The sequence below is a fragment of the Anolis carolinensis genome, chromosome 3, assembly GCF_035594765.1.
Source record: "Anolis carolinensis isolate JA03-04 chromosome 3, rAnoCar3.1.pri, whole genome shotgun sequence".
In the NCBI taxonomy this organism is placed as follows: Eukaryota; Metazoa; Chordata; class Lepidosauria; order Squamata; family Dactyloidae; genus Anolis; species Anolis carolinensis.
The window spans coordinates 172,837,975-172,858,737 of NC_085843.1; the positions used below are offsets into that span (position 1 = coordinate 172,837,975).

The following is a 20,763-nucleotide window of genomic DNA, read 5'->3' on the forward strand; positions in this document are numbered from 1 at the left end:
CCACCCTCAATGTGAAAATCCGTGAAGTAGGGACACTATATTTATTTTAATATGTATACCTTATTTTAGTAGTTGCCTTTCTCTCCTTCACAAGCCCATTTTGCACTGTAGTTGTTTTAGTTTGGTGAGACTGGCAGCAATTTGGCAGAGAAGGCGGTAAACCTGCAACTCCCAGGATTCCTGGGGAGCCAGTGAAGCCTTCTCGGAAGAAGGGGCGGGGTGAGAGCTCATGTGCAAAAGGCAGACACTGCTGTGGCCTAGTCCTCCGTGAGTTGCTTTGTGTTGTTTAACTGGTTAGTTTGATAGATAGATACCACTTTTGATTGGATAGCATTAAGGTCCAAGGCATTCTGAGAGTGCCTTGGACCACAAAAAAAACCAAAACCCTGAAACAGTGAGGGAACACAGTATAGTAAAAACTTAATTAAGTGAGATGTTTCTCTACTACTATTCTCCCTGTTTCACTGGCCAATAAGTACCCTGTTTCCCCTAAAATAAGACATCCCCAAAAAATAAGACCTAGTAGAGGTTTTGCTCAATTGCTAAATATAAGGCCTCCCCCAAAAGTAAGACCTAGCAAAGTTTTTGTTTCGAAGCATGTCCAACAGAACTCCAGAGCATGCAGGATCGGTAAATGTAAGTACCATAGAGTGTTGTACATGGAAATATTGGTAGAAACAAGAAATTCTTGATAAGATTCAGTTTGTCTGGTTATGCTGGTTTCTGATAACAACTACTGTACGGTATATAATAAATGTTCATTTTTTCGTTCAACAATAAATGTGAATTCTTCTTCATGGAAAAATAAGACATCCCCTGAAAATAAGACTTAGAGCATCGTTGGGAGCAAAAATTAATATAAGACACTGTCTTATTTTCGGGGAAACACGGTATCAGCTATGTAGGTGGCTATTTATTGGCCAGCGGAACATAGCTATATCAGCTATGTAACATTACAGTCAGCCTTCCTGATTGAGGAACAACTAAATACTAAATCAGCAGGAGCTTTGTCCCTTGTTTAACATGCCAATCCCATTCAGTAGACATGGATGGTTGTGGGTGGTTCTATAAAAAGAGCTCAACATCCGAAGAGGTAATTTGTGGAAACTCTAATCTCAGTCAGTAGGGGACTTTTCAAATTCATCATCCAAGCATGAGCTTGCATCTAGTGGTTGGAAATGTTGCCCAGACAATTTGACAGAATTCTGATTAGACCTTTCAGCGTTTCAATGTGTGTGTGTGTTTTTTAGAAAAACAAGCAACAAGCAAACAGTGGTTTTACATAAATCAGCAATGCTGTGTACCATCAAAATCTGTCAGCATGTGTGTCATTCCTGTGTCTGCTATGCACAATAATGTTTATGTGACTAAAATATGCCAATTAGCAGCCATTATAACAATATAATGAGCCCACAGTCATTACCTTGGGTCAGAATGACTTTTTTTCCTCCTTCTCGGCTCATAAGCAAGCTCTAGTGACTAGCACATGCAACTGACAATCTACAAATTGCTACAGTTTTTGTTACATGATGGGATTATAAACAAAACTTTCAATTCCCTGGAGGCATAGTCCCATACAAGGCTGTGGACTGTACACCTTCTATTTGTCTTTGAAATCTGAATCCTTTGACAAAGAAGTATTATTTATGTATTAGGCTTACAACCTGATTTCAAAACTGTTCCTGTCACTATACATAATCCTTGCTGCCTTTAATTTGAAATTACATCTGTTTACTGGAAGATGGCTGCCCAAAAATGACCTTATGAATTGTTACCCTGCATAGGAAGGAAAAGAGACATGGTTGTTGTATGTCTTTCGGGCTGTGTGGCCATGTTCCAGAAGTATTCTCTCCTGACGTTTCGCCCACATCTATGACAGGCATCCTCAGAGGTTGTGAGGTATGGAAAAACTAAGCAAGGACTGTTTATATATATCTGTGGGAACTCCAGGGTGAGAGAAGAATTCTTCTCAGTTGGAAGCCAGCTCAAATGTTCCAGTTAATCACCCTAATTTACATTGAATGGCTACATCTAGCTACCTGTCTTGGTAAGCTTTGAGCACCGTTTTGAAAACCACAGCTTTAAGACAATGGACTGTTTGGTAGCCGTTTTCCTCCAGACAAGTGTCCTCATTGGTTCTCAAGTCAGTGTTGGTAGATGTTACCAGTAGAGATAAAAAGGAGCAAATCAGACATAGCAGCAACTCAGGGGATGTAGTAAAATAAATAAAAATATATCTCAGGTGGCCATTCAGTGGGTCAATGTGGAGAAGGGAGATAAAGGAAATATTCCTGTCCTCTAGCGGGAATGGTTTGAAGGATTCAAATGGACACAGATAATAAGGAACGAATCTTCCCCCAATGGCATATCACCAATGCATCATAGAATTTTCTTGGCAAGATTTTTTCATTGTGAGTTTGACATTGCATTTCTTGGAGGCTGGGAAAATTTCACTTGCCCACTTTCACCCAGTGGGGTTCCATGGCCTAGTAAGTGTTCAAAATGTCATATATGAAGTCTTAGTTCAACACTAAAATCATTTAACTATATGTACTGGGGTCTTTTAATCCCTGGTACTATACAGATAGCAATTTCTGTGAAACTCAGTATAAAATACATTTAAAGTGCTGGACCTGAACAAAGAACATTTTCCCACCAGCATCATGGAAAGGAGACCAATTGTCTGATCTGCTGCTACAGAATTCTGTGAAATGTAGTTTAGGGTAGCTGAGGATCTCTGTAGCTGAGAATTTGAATGGCTCCACCCTGAACTACATTTCCCAGAATTCTGCAGGAGCAACCCAGACGATTAGCAGACAATAGCCTCTGTTAGATAATGCTGGTGGGAAAACATCCAAAGAGAACCTATGTTCAGATATCTTCCTTGTAATGGAATTTACCATGTGATATTGAACTATCACTATTATTTAGCAAATTTACCTGACAGGTTCAAATCCCGGGAGCAGAGTGAGCGCCCACTGTTAGCTCCAGCTTCTGCCAACCTAGCAGTTCGAAAACATGCCAATGTGAGTAGATCAATAGGTCTACTGCATGGAGCGGGAAGGTAACGGCGCTCCATGCAGTCATGCCGGCCACATGACCTTGGAGGTGTCTACGGACAACGCCGGCTCTTTGGCTTAGAAATGGAGATGAGAACCAACCCCCAGAATCAGACATGATTGGACTTAACATCAGGGGAAACGTTTACCTTTACCTACCTGACAGCATTATTGTGAAAGAGTAATAGACAAAATGTTGTAAAATGGTCAAATACATTCTTGGTGTGGTTCCAGCACCACCAGTAAGGACATTTTACCATGTAGATGTCTTCTCATTAAATAAGCACTTTTGGGGGAAGTGGGACTGTTGTCATTTTTAATGCATGGTAAAAAGTTACAGAAAATGCTGCAAGAAGTCTCTGAGGGCACTTCCACACAGCATGGAAATGCAGGTTTTAAAAGGAGGACAAAGAAACTGGGATCTGAGAACATGTCCCCACACAGATTTAGGGGTCCCAGGATTTGTTCCCCACTGTCCTCACAGGCTTCCTCTGTATTGGAACAAGATGGAGAGTGGATGGGGGACATCTGGCGGAAGTTATTTCTAAAAAATATTCTGTTATGCGCTGGGCCGTATATGCACACATGCAAATATCTCAATATAAATATAAGCAGATTCACATGAAGTTCAGCCCATAACAGAGTGGATTAAAAAACACAAAACTTCAGCCAGATTTCTCCCTTTCTCTAATTGTTTATTCAAGCTCTGATTAATATTATAAACTCTGAAATAAAGAGTTCCCGAGAGTTCTAATTGCTCTCTGTTCATGCTTCTTTTAAATCAGCTGTGTGTCTGTTTCACAGCCCCATCAGCCGATCAGCTGTTTCAGGCTTTTAAAAGGTGAACATGTGCTGGAGCAGTCTTCACAGGGAGGAGAGGAAGTTACGTGTTTTTGGTGAATGCAAGGATATACAGTGCTGCAAATATGCATTTTTTGGCTGGAATCGGGATAAAAGGGCACCTTTTTGTCCCATGTTTTTGGCCATTGTAATGATTCAGTGTGCATTTAGCAGTAACGTTATGTAGCCACCCCCCTTTTAAACTCAGGAAATCCCGTGTTTAAGTGCTGTGTAATTAGGCTCTCAAGGAACCAGAACACACAAGTAATTGTTATGTGATGCTCAGGAGAAAATGTGGAGGTAAGTGCCTGCAAGAAGAAAGACAGTGATTTCAAGGGTTAAAAAGTACCTTACGGAAGAAAAAAAAAAGTATATTTTGTCTTGCTACAGTGAAACAGATTAAATGTTTTAGTATAATTAGAAAGTTGTTTAGTTGACATTCTTATTTTCAACACAATGCAAGTGCTAATTAGTGCATATATATATATATATATATATATATATATAGAGAGAGAGAGAGAGAGAGAGAGAGAGAGAGAGAGAGAGAGAGAGTGTAAAGGTAAGGTAAAGGTTTTTCCCTGACGTTAAGTCCAGTCATGACCGACTCTGGGGGTTGGTGCTCATCTCCATTTCTAAGCCGAAGAGCCGGCGTTGTCCATAGACACCTCCAAGGTCATGTGGCCGACATGACTGCATGGAGCGATGTTACCTTCCCACCAGAGTGGTACCTATTGATCTACTCACGTTTGCATGTTTTCGAACTGCTATGTTGTCAGGAGCTGGGGCTAACAGCGAGCGCTCATTCTGCTCCTGGGGTTTGAACCTGGGACCTTTCGGTCTGCAAGTTCAGCAGCTCAGCACTTTAACACACTGCACCACCACCAGCGGATATATATATATATATATATATATATATATATATATATATATATATATAGTCTGTAACTTTCTTAATTTTAATGGCAGTTCAGTCAGGCATGGGCAATTGTTGCAGGTCTCGCAGCCATATTAGTTCCCACTTACAGGCTACATCCTTCTGTTTCACCTTCCCAATCAATATTTTTGACTGAAATGCCTCCAAACAGTTTTAAGAGACACAAGGTGCTTTTAAACTAAACTTTTGAAGTCATAAAATAAGGGAAATCCACTTTATGGAAACCGACAATCTATTAAAAGAGCAGTCACATATATAACCCTTCCCTCACTGACTAAACACATGGGAAGCCTTATTTCTTTTCATACTGTAGATCCCTAGCTAAATACAATGAAATGTAGTGGGAAGCTTGTTTTCTGTAAAACAGACAGAATAGTTACAGAATGTTTTGCCTATATATTGACTCCTACACAAGCCAACAATGTGCTTAAAAACATAGCTTGGAATTCAGGCCAGCTAATGGTGCAAATGGGAAACAACTGCTATGCCTAGAATCCAGGTAAAATGCAATCATCCAGATAATATGTCAACTTTAATATCAGTCTAATTTTCAGTTTCAAAAATTCAGGTTTTTGGCAAGAATGCTCATTATAGATGGAAATGAAGAAAGAGGGGAGGGTGTAGCTTTTGGTTTCAGTTTTATCAATTGCTGGCTTCTTTTCCATTGATTAACAACATGCTTTCTGAGAAATTAACTGTAATACAATGAATCCTGTAAAAAGTTGATGATACTTATTTTTTAATGCAGAAAGTTCTCGGACGTACTGATGAAGGCTGCATAACAAGTCTCTTGGGACCTACCTTAACTATGTATGGGTTCAAGCACACCCTGAAACACAAAAATCTCCTGTCAATGCAAATTTACTAGCTGATCAGCCTTTGTTTTTATTTATAAATACATGTATTGAGGAATCTCTAGAACTATCTTTCATATGCCATTACAAAGGTGTGCGCATGAACAATATTTTTCATGTGTGAGCAATAAAGATAATTTCAGATTCACACTTTGATCTCAGGATACAAAGTACTTTGGCCAGTGAAAGCAAAACGATTTGGGTAGGGACCAAAGCACTGCAGATGGTGCTCTGTTCACATATTGGATTTTCTCAGAAACTCAATTTAGTTGCAGTTACTGCACTCTCAGAAAAAACGTCTAAGTAAAGGTGACCATGAGTTTAACTGCTCAGAATATTATCTTCTGTTTCAGTGGCTATAAAAAAAACAACCCTATTTATGAAGGTGTCTTCTATTGGAAGGATTGTCCAGTCTAAGTAAAGGTGACCATGAGTTCAACTGCTCAGAATATTATCTTCTGTTTCAGTGGCTGTCAAAAAAAAGTCCTATTTCTGAAGGTGTCTTCTATTGGAAGGATTGTCCAGTCCAGGTCTAGTTTGAAGATGAAAAAAAGTTAGTTAAAGTCTTGAAGTTGCTCATTGATACATAGAAATGGAGGATAATGATGGCTAGGACAATCCTAATTTTAGTGTTCCACTAGCTGTACCTGGCCACGCATTGCTGTGGGCAAATCAGGTTAGGTAAAACATCCGGCGTCCCCTGGGCAACATCCTTGGACGGAGGGAGGGAAAGGGGCTGGTACTAGGGTGCGTCTGGGCGCGAGCAGAGTGCTCTCTCTCTAATAATAATAATAATAATAATAATAATAATAATAATAATAATAATAATAGTTTCATTTTTATACCCTGCCCCATCCCCCTGAGGGGACTCGAGGTGGCTTACATGGGGCCAAGCCCAGGCAAAACAGACAATATAAAACACAATAGGTACTGCTCTGGCGGGAAGGTAAGGGTGCTCTATGTAGTCATGCTGGCCACATGACCTTGGAGGTGTCTACGGATAATGCCGGCTCTTCAGCTTAGAAATGGAGATGAGCACCAACCCCCAGAGTCAGACATGACTGGACTTAACGTCAGGGGAAACCTTTACCTTTTATGGCCATTCCAGCTGTGCTCTTCAAATATTCCTCATTCCCATAATGTCTGAGTTCAGCCAAAAGCTGTGCTTGAGTCTTGATTGTGTGTAACATTTTTTAAAAGATCTTCAGCCTTCTTTCAGAAACTTTTACAATATTGTAGCTGGTGTTTGAGTTTCCTTTAGTGCTTTGAGAAATTCAAAAGTACTGTAATTTTTCTCCCTTCTTACATCTCTTCATCAGTCTGCAACACATTCTGAACACATTCATTTGTTCTCAAAAATCCCCATGGGAGATCTTAGAAAAGACCACCTTCCCTGTGTTATAATTGATGGGCAGGAAGGGGAAGACGTTCCACATCTACAGTATTCAGTGGAAGATAAGAAAGTCACATGCACCCTTCAGGTAATTTGTAATGAAGTGAAGGAGGAGGGGCAGGCAGAGGAGAAAGAGAAGAAAAAAGCCACAGGAATTTCACTAACAGCTCCTTTGATCCCCCTCTTCAGACATTTCTAACAAACTGAATAAGAATATTAAAAAATAAAGAAGAAAATATCACTACTGTTTTGCATGTTATATATTAAAATGCGTTCTCTTTTTAGTTTTCTGTGATCCGGTGTAATCAGAGCAAAGTGGCTAATGCATCTTTACAATTGTCTGGAGGAAGAGAGGGGAAGTCTAAGACAGAGCCAAAGAATGTCTGATATAATAGTTGCCTGGCAGCAGTGCTTGGAGGTTAATTATCTTTCCAAAGAGTAGCTATTAATCTTTTTTTTTTTTTACTGAGGCACTTTAATATCCCATAACTCCTAATTTTCATATTTTAAGACAGGAAAACTAAAGGTACGAAAGGATGAAGTATACATAATGCATAATACTTGTGACAGTGGTATATCATAATAGAGACTGCCATCAAAGACTGCAATATCAGAAAACTAAAAAAAGTTTAAATGTTTTGTAGGATGTATCATCATAAGCATTTGTTTTATTTATATCAGAACAGCCTCAGCTTGGAAATAAAATTCTTAGCAACAAGGCAATCACATTCTCTCAGGCCTGTAATCACATTAAATTATATCTATTAAGTAGATTGAAATTCTTGGTTGGAACTGCTCTAATTTACCAGCGGTATCAGGCAGATCATTTTATGTTGGAGACCGATTCTTAGGCAGTGCATGCCAATGCTTCTTTTGAATTGTATGTATAAAATTACATATACATTTTATATGCATGGAATTGCATATAATGCATATAATTTCTCGTCCTCTCCTTCTCTGGCTCTGGTTGTAATTGGAATTGTTACCTCACATAGAATCAGAAAAAACACATTGTCATACACATTGCCCTTTGTATAATGACCCTACAATCTTCTGGGAGCCCTTTTGGAAGAAAGGGCAGCATGGCAACAGTCAGCAGTGATCTGTGACTTCTTAGTGGATTATTCCAAAAATATAACATTGAGGGTTGCCACATTTGCAGTCACAGCCCAAAAAATCCGAGCTAAATTAGTAAAGTCCACAGCAGAGCCTGGAAATGGAGATAGTTTGGGATCATACAAATCAGACATTGTTATTGTTATGATGTCACTGTTATTGTAATTTTGAAGAGCCAGTATGTAGAATAAGTTTTAATGTTTATATTGGAATGTGCTTATTGTACTTTTGAGGTCGTATATTATTTGATGTCATGGCCTATAGCTGGTACAATAAACAATTCATTCATTCACATTGTCATACATGATCATATGACCAAAAGGTGTGTGTGGGTGGTAATAAATGAGGTAATAGCTAGATAGAGACCAGTGCAAAGGTCAATACGAGTATGTTGATTTAAACCCAGTATTTCCCTTGTAGTTAATGCAACTACTACAGTATCCCATTCTTCTCAGGACTGGTCTAACATATTTTGTTGTGTGAGGGAGAATTACAAATGACACATCCTCTTCTCAAACTAGGGAATACAGTGCCCATGACTGGCTAATCTATTTTCAGTTGTTGAGGCAGACTATTCCACAATGCTTCTGATAATGATTAAAAAGTCAACTTAGAAATGTGTCCCCTTCCATACCGCCCCTCCAAAAATAGGTACTTCAGATATCCATGTCATGTCACTTAAATTTTTGAACTTATCATTCCCAATGATTGGATTTCCAACTTGGATTGAATATTGAGAAATGTTTAGATGTCCTAACAACATTTGCTGATCCTTTTTTTCCCCAGGTATTCTATCTTGTAGTGTCTGTCTTGTTCTAAAAAATGATGTAATGGTGTAGTAGTTTGGACTTGATACTTGGGTTCCCACTCAAACATGGAAACCCACTCTGCGACATTGCTCAAGTTACAGGATGATGATCTACATGGAGGTTGGAAGGAGTCCTGACTACCCTGTGGCCCCAACCCTGGTTCAGGACCACAGGACAGCTACCTTCTGCTCTTATTATAGCAGTGGCCAACAAGCATGACATGACTTGTCACCTGCCACCTCAACACATGGGGTTTTTTTTGTCCCTTACCATCCTGGGGCTTCTCTTTGGCCACAAATCCAGATGCACCCCATCAGATGATGTAGGCCAAGGCCCCACCCTATCTGTGCGTAAAGCGGCAAGGAAGTGTTGCGATAAGTTTCCTCGCCAACGTGGTGAGTCATTCGTGTTTTTGGCTACTCTGATGGAGCTACGCTCTCTTCCAATGCTTTCTCCCTGTCTGATGGGGTGTCAACATACTTTGTCCCAATATGCCATCCTTCCCCTATGTGATGGTGGAAGGAGGGAGGATCTGCAGCTCGCCATGAAGTGCCACGTGCACCTTCTTTTTTATGGGGGGAGGGGCTCACCAGTATGATGAGGTCCCTAGAGTGATGTTGGCTGGAGTGCCAGAGTGATGTGGCGGGGGGAGGGGGGCAGAGGAAGAATTATCCCTCCTTTCCCCTCTCCTTTCCTTGGTCTCCCTTGTGCTCTGGCTGACATCATGCAAAGCAACAAGTGACTAACACTAGCTATGCCATATCCAGTGTCCATTAAGACAAGGACAGAAGGGGGATGGTTAATGCTATGTCCCTGGGCCACTTGAGTCTGGGTAATATGGGATAGCCATGTATTCAGTAGAGGCCAGGCCCAAAATCACATGTTGCTCTGGATTCTCAGGGAAAATTCAGAGCAACCTGCAATTTTTTAAAACATAATTCAAGGCCTCATTAAGCCTTGGCCTACAACCCAAATCAGCTCCATGCATCATGCAGCCACCATGAAATGGATTGTCCCTCTCCCCCTGATAAAATATCAATGTATGTGTGCCCACGTTCTCTCAGATTTAGAGAAAGGCAAAGGCAAAGCACTATTTGGACAACACTTGCCAAGAAAATCCTATGATAGGGAAACCTTAGGAAACCCATAAGTGAAAAATAACTTGAAGGCTCACAATGACAGCAAAACCCCAATGAATACATGGATATTGTTTCACAGCAAATATGTAAAGACAATGTTGTAATTTTCACTTATTTCAATGATGAACTTGATAGTGTTTTTTGCATTGTACAGTATTAGTCACATTCAGCATCCCTAGTTAGGAAGAAAAAAGTATGATTAACATTAGCAGACAAATGTTTAGGAACAGGAAATCTGGAAAAAGTATCAAGCATTAAAAGCACATAACTCCTGGGTGGTTTGTCTGTCTGCATATATGTGTGTGTATGTTTTTTCTCTCTCCCCCATTTGATCTTTGATACAGCTGTAAATTGCTGGTCCTGCAGATCCATTAGGGTGCTTTTCTGCTTCACAGGGAGAAAATAAAATGAAATCCAAAAATATAAACCACATGTGTACAGAATGGAAAGAGAAATGCACTATTCAAGTGCTTTTGTCATACTATCTACACCCAGGTAAGATTAAATTGAAATTGTTGTGAAGTACAAGGTGTGTGTTTCATGCCAAAAGTAAAATATCTCAGAATTCACATAAAAAATGACATGGGAAGGGGAGGAATCAATGCAGTACTTCAGAGACAACTAGAGTCAGAAATGGCAAGGATCAGCCTCATGCTACTTTTTGCTTTTTGGAGGGTGGGGAGATAAACATTCATCCAGTAATTTCAATCTCATAGCATTTTGCTAGTGTAAAAGTCATTCTGCCTTTGTTTTAAGTAAAACAACAAGAATCCTTTGCAAAATTCTTCTTGCTGCAAAAAGACTACAAATACAGTTTTCAATAATGTGGCTGTTCAAAACCAATTTTATGGAAAAAAATCATATGTTGTTATTTTTGTACAGAAAATGCTTTTTTCTGCACCAAAATGTCCAAATTTGGTACAGAATAACTCTTGAATGTCAGAGAATTTGATCAATCCAAAATTCTCCTCATTAAGATTTTTGTCACTTGAGAAATACATTGACTATTTTAGAGAAATAGTTTTGAATATTTTTTTCCATTCCTAGTCCCTCCTTGGAGATGGATGAAGGACAACACGGAGTTACGGTTTTCCCCTCAAATATATATTTATATTAATATGTGGCTGAGCAGAAGCATTTCTATAAAGAAAGTTGAAAGTTTGAAAGTTGCAGTCTAAAATCATTAAAGTAGAACTATTGAACTAATTGTATAGCTATGAGAATATATAAGGAAGTCAATCTGATTAAATGAATCTACTTTAATCAGGACTAAAATAGTCCCTGTATTGTTGAAGATCATATCTTAACTTGTTTTTCAGAAGTTTAATGAAAAGTGCCTTGGGAAATAAAATTAGATATAAAAGAATTTGTGTTACTGGAGGAGGCTTCTGGGATCCATGAGTCTTCATTTTTCAAAAAAGAAGTATTTCCTTTAACTAACAGAAGACAGTGGGGAGCCACACAAAATCTCTCATAGGATACACATATCCTGCTCAGACAATTCCCATCCTTAATGATACTTCATAGCAAGGAGAAAATAATGCAGCCCTCCATAATTTGGTCTCATTCCCATTTTCTCTGACCATTTATTATATTGGCTAGAGCTGCTGTAATTTGTAGTACAACAGCATCTGGAGGACTTCATAACTCCCACCCCATTCTACAGTTATAGGACTTCATCCCACCTCCCCAGTTTCTAAACATTTAGAATCCTTTGAGGCTGGGATTTATAGAATCATGGAATCATAGAATAGTAGAGTTGGAAGAGACCTCATGGGCCATCCAGTCCAACCCCCTGCCAAGAAGCAGGAAATCGTATTCAAAGCACCCCCGACAGATGGCCATCCAGCCTCTGCTTAAAAGCCTCCAAAGATGGAGCCCTTCCCACAGCTCAGGGGAACTTCTAGTCAGCTCCATCAGGCTGTATTAGGAAAACATCTGAAACAGTCCCAAAAAAAGGGATGGGATAAGATGGTCTGATTTTGTCTTTTGAACTGGGATATAACTGGAGAAAACACCTAAAACCTTGTGTGATAGGAGGTGTCAATTTTGCCCAGGATGAATTACTTCAGTGATGTTGAGTAAGGGTTGTTTCTATGAGCAGTCTGCTATCAAGCATTGACATTTCTCTCCCAAATTCTTGATTCATGAGCCTGGCGTGGTAATTTTTTAAAGTAAGATATTCCCTCAAGTGGCGTCTGGTGTAAGATCAGTTGCCTCGGTGTACTGTAGAGTTGCTGGATCAGCGGGGAAAGTCAGGTTTCCCCTCAGGTTATGTCTGGTGAGGCCCCAGGTAGCACAGTGGGTTAAACAGCTGAGCTGCTGAACTTGCTGACCGAAAGGTCGGTGGTTCAAATCCATGGAGTGGAATGAGCACTCGCTGTTAGCCTTAGCTTCTGACAACCTAGGAGTTCGAAAACATGCAAATGTGAGTAGATCAATAGGTACCATTTCGGTGGGAAGGTAACGGTGCTTCATGCAGTCATGCCACATGACCTTGGAGGTGTCAATGGAAAACACCGGCTCTTCAGCTTAGAAATGGGGGTGAGCACCAACCCCCAGAGTCGGACATGACTAGACTTAATGTCAGGGGAAAACCTTTACCTATGTCTGGTTTAAAATCAGCTGGTTGGGTCTACTCTAGAGTAGCAGGATCTGAGGGGAAAGTCAATTATCCCATTACCTTTATTCCCAATATTTTTTTCTTTTAATAATTCAGTGGGTGGGGACTACATTGGCTCATGGGATAAATATGAAAATTAATAATTGGATTAATATGAAAACATATTATGGAATAATATGAAAACTGGCAAGAAAAGGAAATGTGAAGAAGAATGAGAAACAGAAGGACATCCTTGATAATGCTATGGGACCTAACACCACCATAATATGATACATCCCCCTCCCGCACTGAGGGATAGAGTCCAAAGTAACACTACCATACCTTTGCAGTCCCAGTTCCTGGATTGTTTCTCATTTGTATTGCATCTCCATTCATATTTGCTCAAAAGTGTTAAATTCAGCAACCTTCACGTACCACTACTACTCCTATTAATAATAATAAGCCTACACTCATTCACTGCTAGTTTGTTAGCTTTCTCATATCCCTACATCACTTTAACTTACCGACATTTTCTATCCCCCTCATTAAACCATGTATTCAATTATGAACACGTAATAAATATTTGTTTGTACAAAGTAGGGGTGTGCAATTCAGCATAAAATATGCAATTTTTCATTCCCATTTTTGGTTATCCACTTATTCTGTTTACCAAGAAATTGCTGAAATGGGGGGAGGGCCCATTGGCTACAATGGGGAAAATTTAGAGGGTTGTTTCTCAATCATTTTTAGGCCTATCTGCATGAAACTTACCCCAGTTGTAAACCACATTTACGACTTCAGGCCTGCCAAGTTTCATAACAATTCACCAATCTAATGAGTTTTACCATAACATTTTTTAAAACACAACAACGACAAGTGAGGGTTTTGGGAATTGTGTCCATTTTCAGCCAATCAACAAAGCATGAACTCAGCCAGGCCATTTATTGGCTGAGAAACAGATAGAAAGAGAAAAACTTCAACTGCCATCATGCCCTGGGAGGAGCTCAGAAGCTGTTCAATGCACGCCCCAAGCGAGTTCCCAGCAGGGCCCTTTCTGGAGGAGGGGTCTAGGGAAGTTTTCCAGAAGAAATGGATACTGCCACCAGGGAAGAAAAAAGAGAAGGTGCCCCCCCTCCCCCCCCCCCCCCCCCCCCCGCAGCAGGTCTCTGCCTCCGGTAATGCAGTGAACTCCATCATCTCCAGTAGTTGAAAGATCCAGCCCCTCTTAATTTGTTTTGGCCAACTTTCCTGCTCCCCCCGCCCACTCATTCTGTTTTTGGGGATTTAGCAAGTGAATCACCAAATTTTCCAAATCAGTTTCAGTCCAAACAAATATGTGTATAGCTATTGTACAAAGTACCGTATATGTTATTTTACGAAGAATATTTAAGTTGTGTCTTTTATCTTCTAGATGGTTTCTGAGGATGAGTTGGCAAGATGATAGCTTTTGCTGAGCCACCAACTTACCAATTTGATTACTCTGTTTGAGAGAGCCACTTCTATCCCCCACATTTTCCCCAAAGAAATAACTAACCGAATTCAATGTGGCTTTAGTTCTATGTGGGCCCCTGGTGGTGGTACAGTGTGTTAAAGCGCTGAGCTGCTGAACTTGCAGACTGAAAGGTCCCAGGTTCAAATCCTGGGAGTGGAGTGAGCACTTGCTATTAGCTTCAGCTCCTGCCAACCTAGCAGTTCGAAAACATGCAAATGTGAGTAGATCAATAGGTACTGTTCCGGCGGGAAGGTAATGGTGCTCCATGCAGTCATGCCGGCCACATGGCCCTGGAGGTGTCTATGGACAACGCCGACTCTTTGGCTTAGAAATGGAGATCAGCACCAACCCCCAGAGTAGGTCACGACTGGACTTAACATCAGGGGAAAACCTTTACCTTTACCTTAGTCCTATGTATGTGGGTGCAAATTTGTAGCCTAAATCACACAACCCAATACAGCATTGTAGCTTCAAGTTATTAATCTTCTAAGTCTTATCTCAGTTACAGTTTCTTTCAGATGTCAGGGCATCCTATTCTTTCTTCTTTCTGAGCCCATGCCATCTCATGTTCAGGCTCTTGGTTTCTCATGTCAGTGCCTGATGTAATATTAAGTGGAGTGGCTTTTAAATCCTTCTGTTTTGACTCCATTTGACTTTACACTCGTCTCTCAGAGAATATTGCCTAGGGCCTACATACTGCAGCTACCACATACTTTCAAAATGGCAGGACAATTAAACTCATTTTTGCAGTGAAAAATGTGTCAAAGATCTTAGATTTCTGTCCAACCCTTTTCCTATGATGACTGATGCAGGGGATGTATATTCCAGTTAGCAGAACAATCTCATCTCTGAAACTGATGTCCTTTGGCTCCTTCCTCCTTCTGCTTTTTCTTCTCTTTCTTCTGTTTTCTCCTGAGTAAAATAATGAGCCATGTTTTCACTATGACCTGGGGCCGGGCTGTGGCGCAGCTGTTGAGCAGCTGCCTTAAATCACTCTGACCATGAGGTCATGAGTTCGAGGCCAGCCCGTGGCGGGGTGAGCACCCGTCAATTAAAAATAAAAAATAGCCCCTGCTCGTTGCTGACCTAGCAACCCGAAAGATAGTTGCATCTATCAAGTAGGAGATAAGGTACCACTAATAAAAGTGGGGAGGCAAGAATAACTAATTTACGACCTGGTATGAGGAAGTGCCGTCAGTGTGGATGATGAAGCAGCTGCTCCCCCCTGTGGCCAGAATCGAACATCCCCTCAGAAGAACGTTAACTTGCCTCTGCGTGTGTCTCTCAGTCTCTGTTTGATGTGTTTATGGGCATTGAATGTTTGCCCTATGTGTGTTATAATGTGATCCGCCCTGAGTCCCCTTCGGGGTGAGAAGGGCGGAATATAAATACTGTAAATAAATAAATAAATAAATGTCTGTTAAACAGCTGGAGAGAAAATGAAGATGTTGTGACAAATAGCAAATTGCTGGATTACTACAGACCACAGGAATGAGAAAACAGATCTGCTTGAAGCGGGGAAAGCTGCAGGAGCTCTTCCTTTTTAAAAGAGGCTGGACCAATGACAGTGAATTTGATAGTACATATAGTAATTTGGAGACCACACAGAGAACAACAATTTATGCCTGGATGCTGTCTCTCTGATGTTTCCATGGGCTTTAGTACACATCTGGCTCAGGAGTGTGCAAAACACAGAAGATTTTGCAGACTATATAAATGATACGTTTGAGCTTATTCCCCGTTAGTCTTCACAGTAAGAGAGTTGAAGTTAAGAAAGGAAGAAAGCAAAACAATGCAATGCAGAGGGAGGGATGGGGAAGGAGTCTCAACAATGGGACAACTGGCTAACAGCATATTGTAAAACAATGCAGATTAAACTACAAAGGCTATGATTGAAGTATATATATAAAGCCCTTTAACCAGGGGTCCCCAAACTAAGGCCCGGGGGCCGGATGCGGCCCTCCAAGGTCATTTACCTGGCCCCCGCCCTCATTTATAATATAATATTTTTATATCAGTTTTAATAATATAATATATTGTATATACATATGATATTGATAATAATAATATCATTTTATACAATATAATACTAATAATAATACCATATAATAATATTAATTATATGTTATATATTACATATAATATTACAGTATAGTGGTATAGTTCAATATAGTAATATATAATGCTAATATTGTGCTATGCTAATAATATAATATATCGTATGTACATACAGCTGCTCTGAGTCCCCTTTGGGGTGAGAAGGGTGGGATATAAATGTAGTAAATACATGTAGTAAATGAATAAATAAATAATTTTAGACTTAGGCTCCCCCAGAGTCTGAAATGACTTGAAGGCACACAACAACAACAATCCTAATTAACCTGACTATCTCATTGGCCAGAAGCAGGCTCACACTTCCTATTGAAATCCTGATAGGTTTATGTTGGTTAAAATTGTTTTGATTTTTAAATATTGTATTGTTCTTTCATTGTTATTGTTGTTGTTGTTTTGCAATACAAATAAGATATGTGCAGTGTGCATAGGAATTTGTTCGGGGGTTTTTTTCAAATGATAATTCGGCCCCTTAACAGTCTGAAGGATTGTGGACCGGCCCTCTGCTTTAAAAGTTTGAGGACCCCTGCCTTTAACAGTCAAAGAATAAATGACACTGGACTTGAATCAAACAACAAAGCCATTGTCTTTGGAGCACCACCTGCATCTCCAACTTTTACATTGTCTCTTTGTGCTCCTTTTTTGGATAGTCTAGCCTGAGGATTCTGATTTTATTCATTTCTAGCCTACCTTTAATTCAAACTACAATAGCTTCAAAAGAAATATAAATACAGTACAGTCTCACTTATCCAACGTTCTGGATTATCCAACGCATTTTTGTAGTTGATGTTTTCAATAAATCGTGATATTTTGGTGCTAAATTCGTAAATACAGTAATTGCTGCATAGCATTATTTCATATTGAACTACTTTTTCTGTCAAATTTGTTGTATAACATGATGGTTTGGTGCTTAATTTGTAAAATCATAACCTAATTTGATGTTTAATAGGCTTTTCCTTAATCCCTCTTTATTATTTGCTTATCCAACATTCTGCTGGCCCGTTTATGTTCGATAAGTGAGACTCTACTGTAGTATATATTTTTAAATTAAATATCTGATACAAGCTGAAAACACTAAACGTTTAAAATGTTAAAAGACAACACCCTTATGTTAAAAACAGGAGCACAGCATTAAAAGCCCACCCCAATCCATTTCTAAAAGCCTGCTGGAGTAACAGCTGTTGGGAGCAAGGGAAAAGAGAGATTGCTGTTTGCTTGTTGATGGCTTGGACCCCTGCTTCACTACTCTGATACACTAGTACCGTACTCTTTGAAGGTGTGAGACCTTAACACAGCAGGTACTGCCAACCATCCAGCACAGCTGTCTTGGGCATAAAAGTAGGACTCCTGTGGAAGTGGATCCGCTGAAAGGGGCTTATCAGAACATGATCTCATATAAATCTCCTCACCAGGGTTAACTCCCATATTGGGCAGGGGGCATGAAATAGTTGAGCCTGGGAAAGACAGGCATGATCTTGAATCAGTTTGAGGATGGGACAAAGGAACTAAGAAAGCAGCATTATGGGGATTACCCTTGTTGAGTTTACAGACACTCAAAAAGCCCCCTCTTCATTTTTCCCCATGTATTAGAAAATTCTATCCTTCTCTAGTCAGACTCATGATAGTTACAGATCCCATAAAGTGAAGGTGCAGATTGTGAATTAAAATCAGAATAGGCATCAGGGACTAAATTCTGAATGAGTATTAACCTCCCTGGGTAAAGCTGATATATTCAATTTTCTTACCTTTGTCCTTTTGGATTCTTTCCACAGCAGCAGATAGGACATGGGGGAGGTTTTTGTTGTGGTTTATGTGGTATCATGTTGACTAATTTCCTCATCCAGCCATATTCTGTATTTTGTGTAGGGGATTCTACTGACCAACAGCATTAGAATTTTCCAAGTACTTGTGTTCTTCAACATCCTTGTTACTCTCTTGGGAACAACTCAGAATTCCATGTCCTCTGTAGCAACCACAGGTCTGTCCAATGGGTTTCTTGGTGTGCCAACCTAGCAGTTCGAAAACATGCAAATGTAAGTAGATAAATAGGTACCGCTCCGGCGGGAAGGTAACAGTGTTCCATGCAGTCATGCTGGCCACATGACCTTGGAGGTGTTTACAGACAATGCTGGCTCTTCGGCTTAGAAATGGAGATGAGCACCAACCCCCAGAATTGGACACGACTGGACTTAACGTCAGGGGAAACCTTTACCTTTACAGTCTTGATATGGTCACCTGTGTTGACTATGAACTAGTTGTAAGTGAACATTTTATTCTTCAATTTACAGGCCATATTACTGCATGGCAGGGCTTAGGTTTATGCTGCCATTTTGAGAGGTGGAGATCGACTTGAGGTAACTTATCTTAGGAAAGTAATACATCCAAGTCGTACTCCAATGGCTCTTGCAGATTTCTTCCTCACCAAAAGAGACATGGTTGGCTTCCAGGATGATTGAAGACATGGTTCCACAAGTTAGTGTTGGATAAAAACCCTATCGGACATTTAGGCCATTATTATTGTAGTGCTCCTGTAAGGGTTGAAGAATTCAGCCCCTTGTAATTTTTCCTTCAATAGCCTCACTACAATGCATGCAGAATTCAGGACATTGGAGAGTTCCCTTGCTCCTTCACTACTCAAAATAAATCCCTGATGTCAAAGCAGGATATCTTTCTATGGCAATTAAATGCTTATAGTTATTCTTTAGTCTGAATCAAGATCCAGCAATATTTGCTAAACTGTCATGAATCTCTGTTTGGGGGAGGACACCCACTCTCCTACTTCAGATACAGAAAGAAAAATCACTGATTCAAATGGTGAAATTAACCACACTAATTCCCAGTGGTTCTGTTATTTCTTTCTAGTAACTGTCTCAGGAAAGTAAAATATTTTGCACTGTTCAACAACTGAAACCTTCATGATCACACTGTTGATGATCATTAAATGGAAGATCTTTTATTTGCAGCTTTCCATAGAGTGAAAATGATGAGAGGACAGACTGGAACAGATACATTCTCTGCCTTTAACAAATTCTTCTTGACTCCTGACACAATGACTCAGCTCAGTTCTTGAAATGGAGGAAATTATCAAAAGATTGGACTCTTTCCTCATTGATTCAGGGTCCACACTCAGACATTTTTTTTTCTGTGTGTGTGTGGGGGGGGGGGGGGGAGGAGGAGGGGGTACATACAGATCTGAGGTTTCTGAATCTGACCTGCAACTCACCTTATATCTCCAAGGAACAGTAGGAAAAAGTCACCCAGAATTGAGGGATTTGTTGTTATCCTATTTCAGTGTGTTCTATCAATATACAAGGATGTGGTCAGTCTTCCTTTGTAATCCCTTCAAAACTGAGCTTCACAGTTTTATAATGCCCCTGGAAGCCATCTTAAAGGAGGGTATTAACAATTTGGCAGTGTCCAGGAATAATTTGGTGTAGCTGAAGCTCATGCAACAGTTGCATCCATTTCTAGCCTGATTCAATCTGGACATAGTAATACAGTGAAACCTTGCATTCAGAGTTTAATTTCTTTCGAAACTGAGCTCTTAACTCAAATTGATCTCATTTCAATGCAAATTTTCCCATTGAAATGTTATTAATCCATTCTGCCCCCTGAACCCCCTCATTTTTGTTACATGTTTTTAAATAAGAATTTGTACTTTATAAATAACAAATACTGTATAAATGCTAGAGCTGTGCAGAACTTCATTTATAACTCATTTGTCGTATCTATTTAGTTAGATTTGTACATAGGTAAAAAGTAAAGGTAAACGTTTCCCCTGACGTTAAGTCCAGTCGTGACCGACTCTAGGGGTTGGTGCTCATCTCAGTTTCTAAGCCAAAGAGCCGGTGTTATCCGTAGACACCTCCAAGGTCATGTGGCCGGCATGACTGCATGGAGTGCCATTACCTTCCTGCCAGAGCGGTACCTATTGATCTACTCACACTGGCATGTTTTCGAACTGCTAGGTTGGCAGAAGCTGGGGCTAACAGCGGAAGCTCATTCCGCTCCTGGGATTTGAACCTGGGACTTTTAGTCCACAAGTTCAGCAGCTCAGCTTTAACACACTGTGCCACCAGGGGCCCCAGATTCGTACATATGAAGCAATATTAAGAAACTGGAGGGGCAGCCACACAAAAAAGCTTAAGATTCAAAATACTGACCTATGACTTTCAGAAGAGTTATGTAAGTCTTGTAAATGGCTCCAGGTCTACATTGCAGGTCTCCAAAAGGGCTGAGTTTGGTTCCCACAAAGGTCCCTGAGGACATTGAGGCTGGAGTGGACGGTGAAGCCCTGCTCTTTCCCCAAAGAGTGCAGTAGAGGAGGCAGGGCAGGTGGGAGAAATGCCTGGCTAGATGCCCAGACAAGGAAGAAGCCCCTCCGGTGTATGGCCAGCCTAGAGAGAGACAGGC

The 20,763-nt window shown here is 40.2% G+C and overlaps 1 long non-coding RNA gene across 1 annotated transcript; it reads left to right on the forward strand.

Annotated features, from left to right (window-relative positions):
* Positions 1–3,952: 3,952 nt before the first annotated feature.
* On the forward strand, positions 3,953–11,422 carry LOC103279427 (uncharacterized). Its single transcript, XR_506784.3, has 3 exons — positions 3,953–4,199; positions 10,540–10,639; positions 11,192–11,422. It is a non-coding gene; the product is annotated as an uncharacterized LOC103279427 (long non-coding RNA).
* The last annotated feature ends 9,341 nt before the right edge of the window (positions 11,423–20,763 follow it).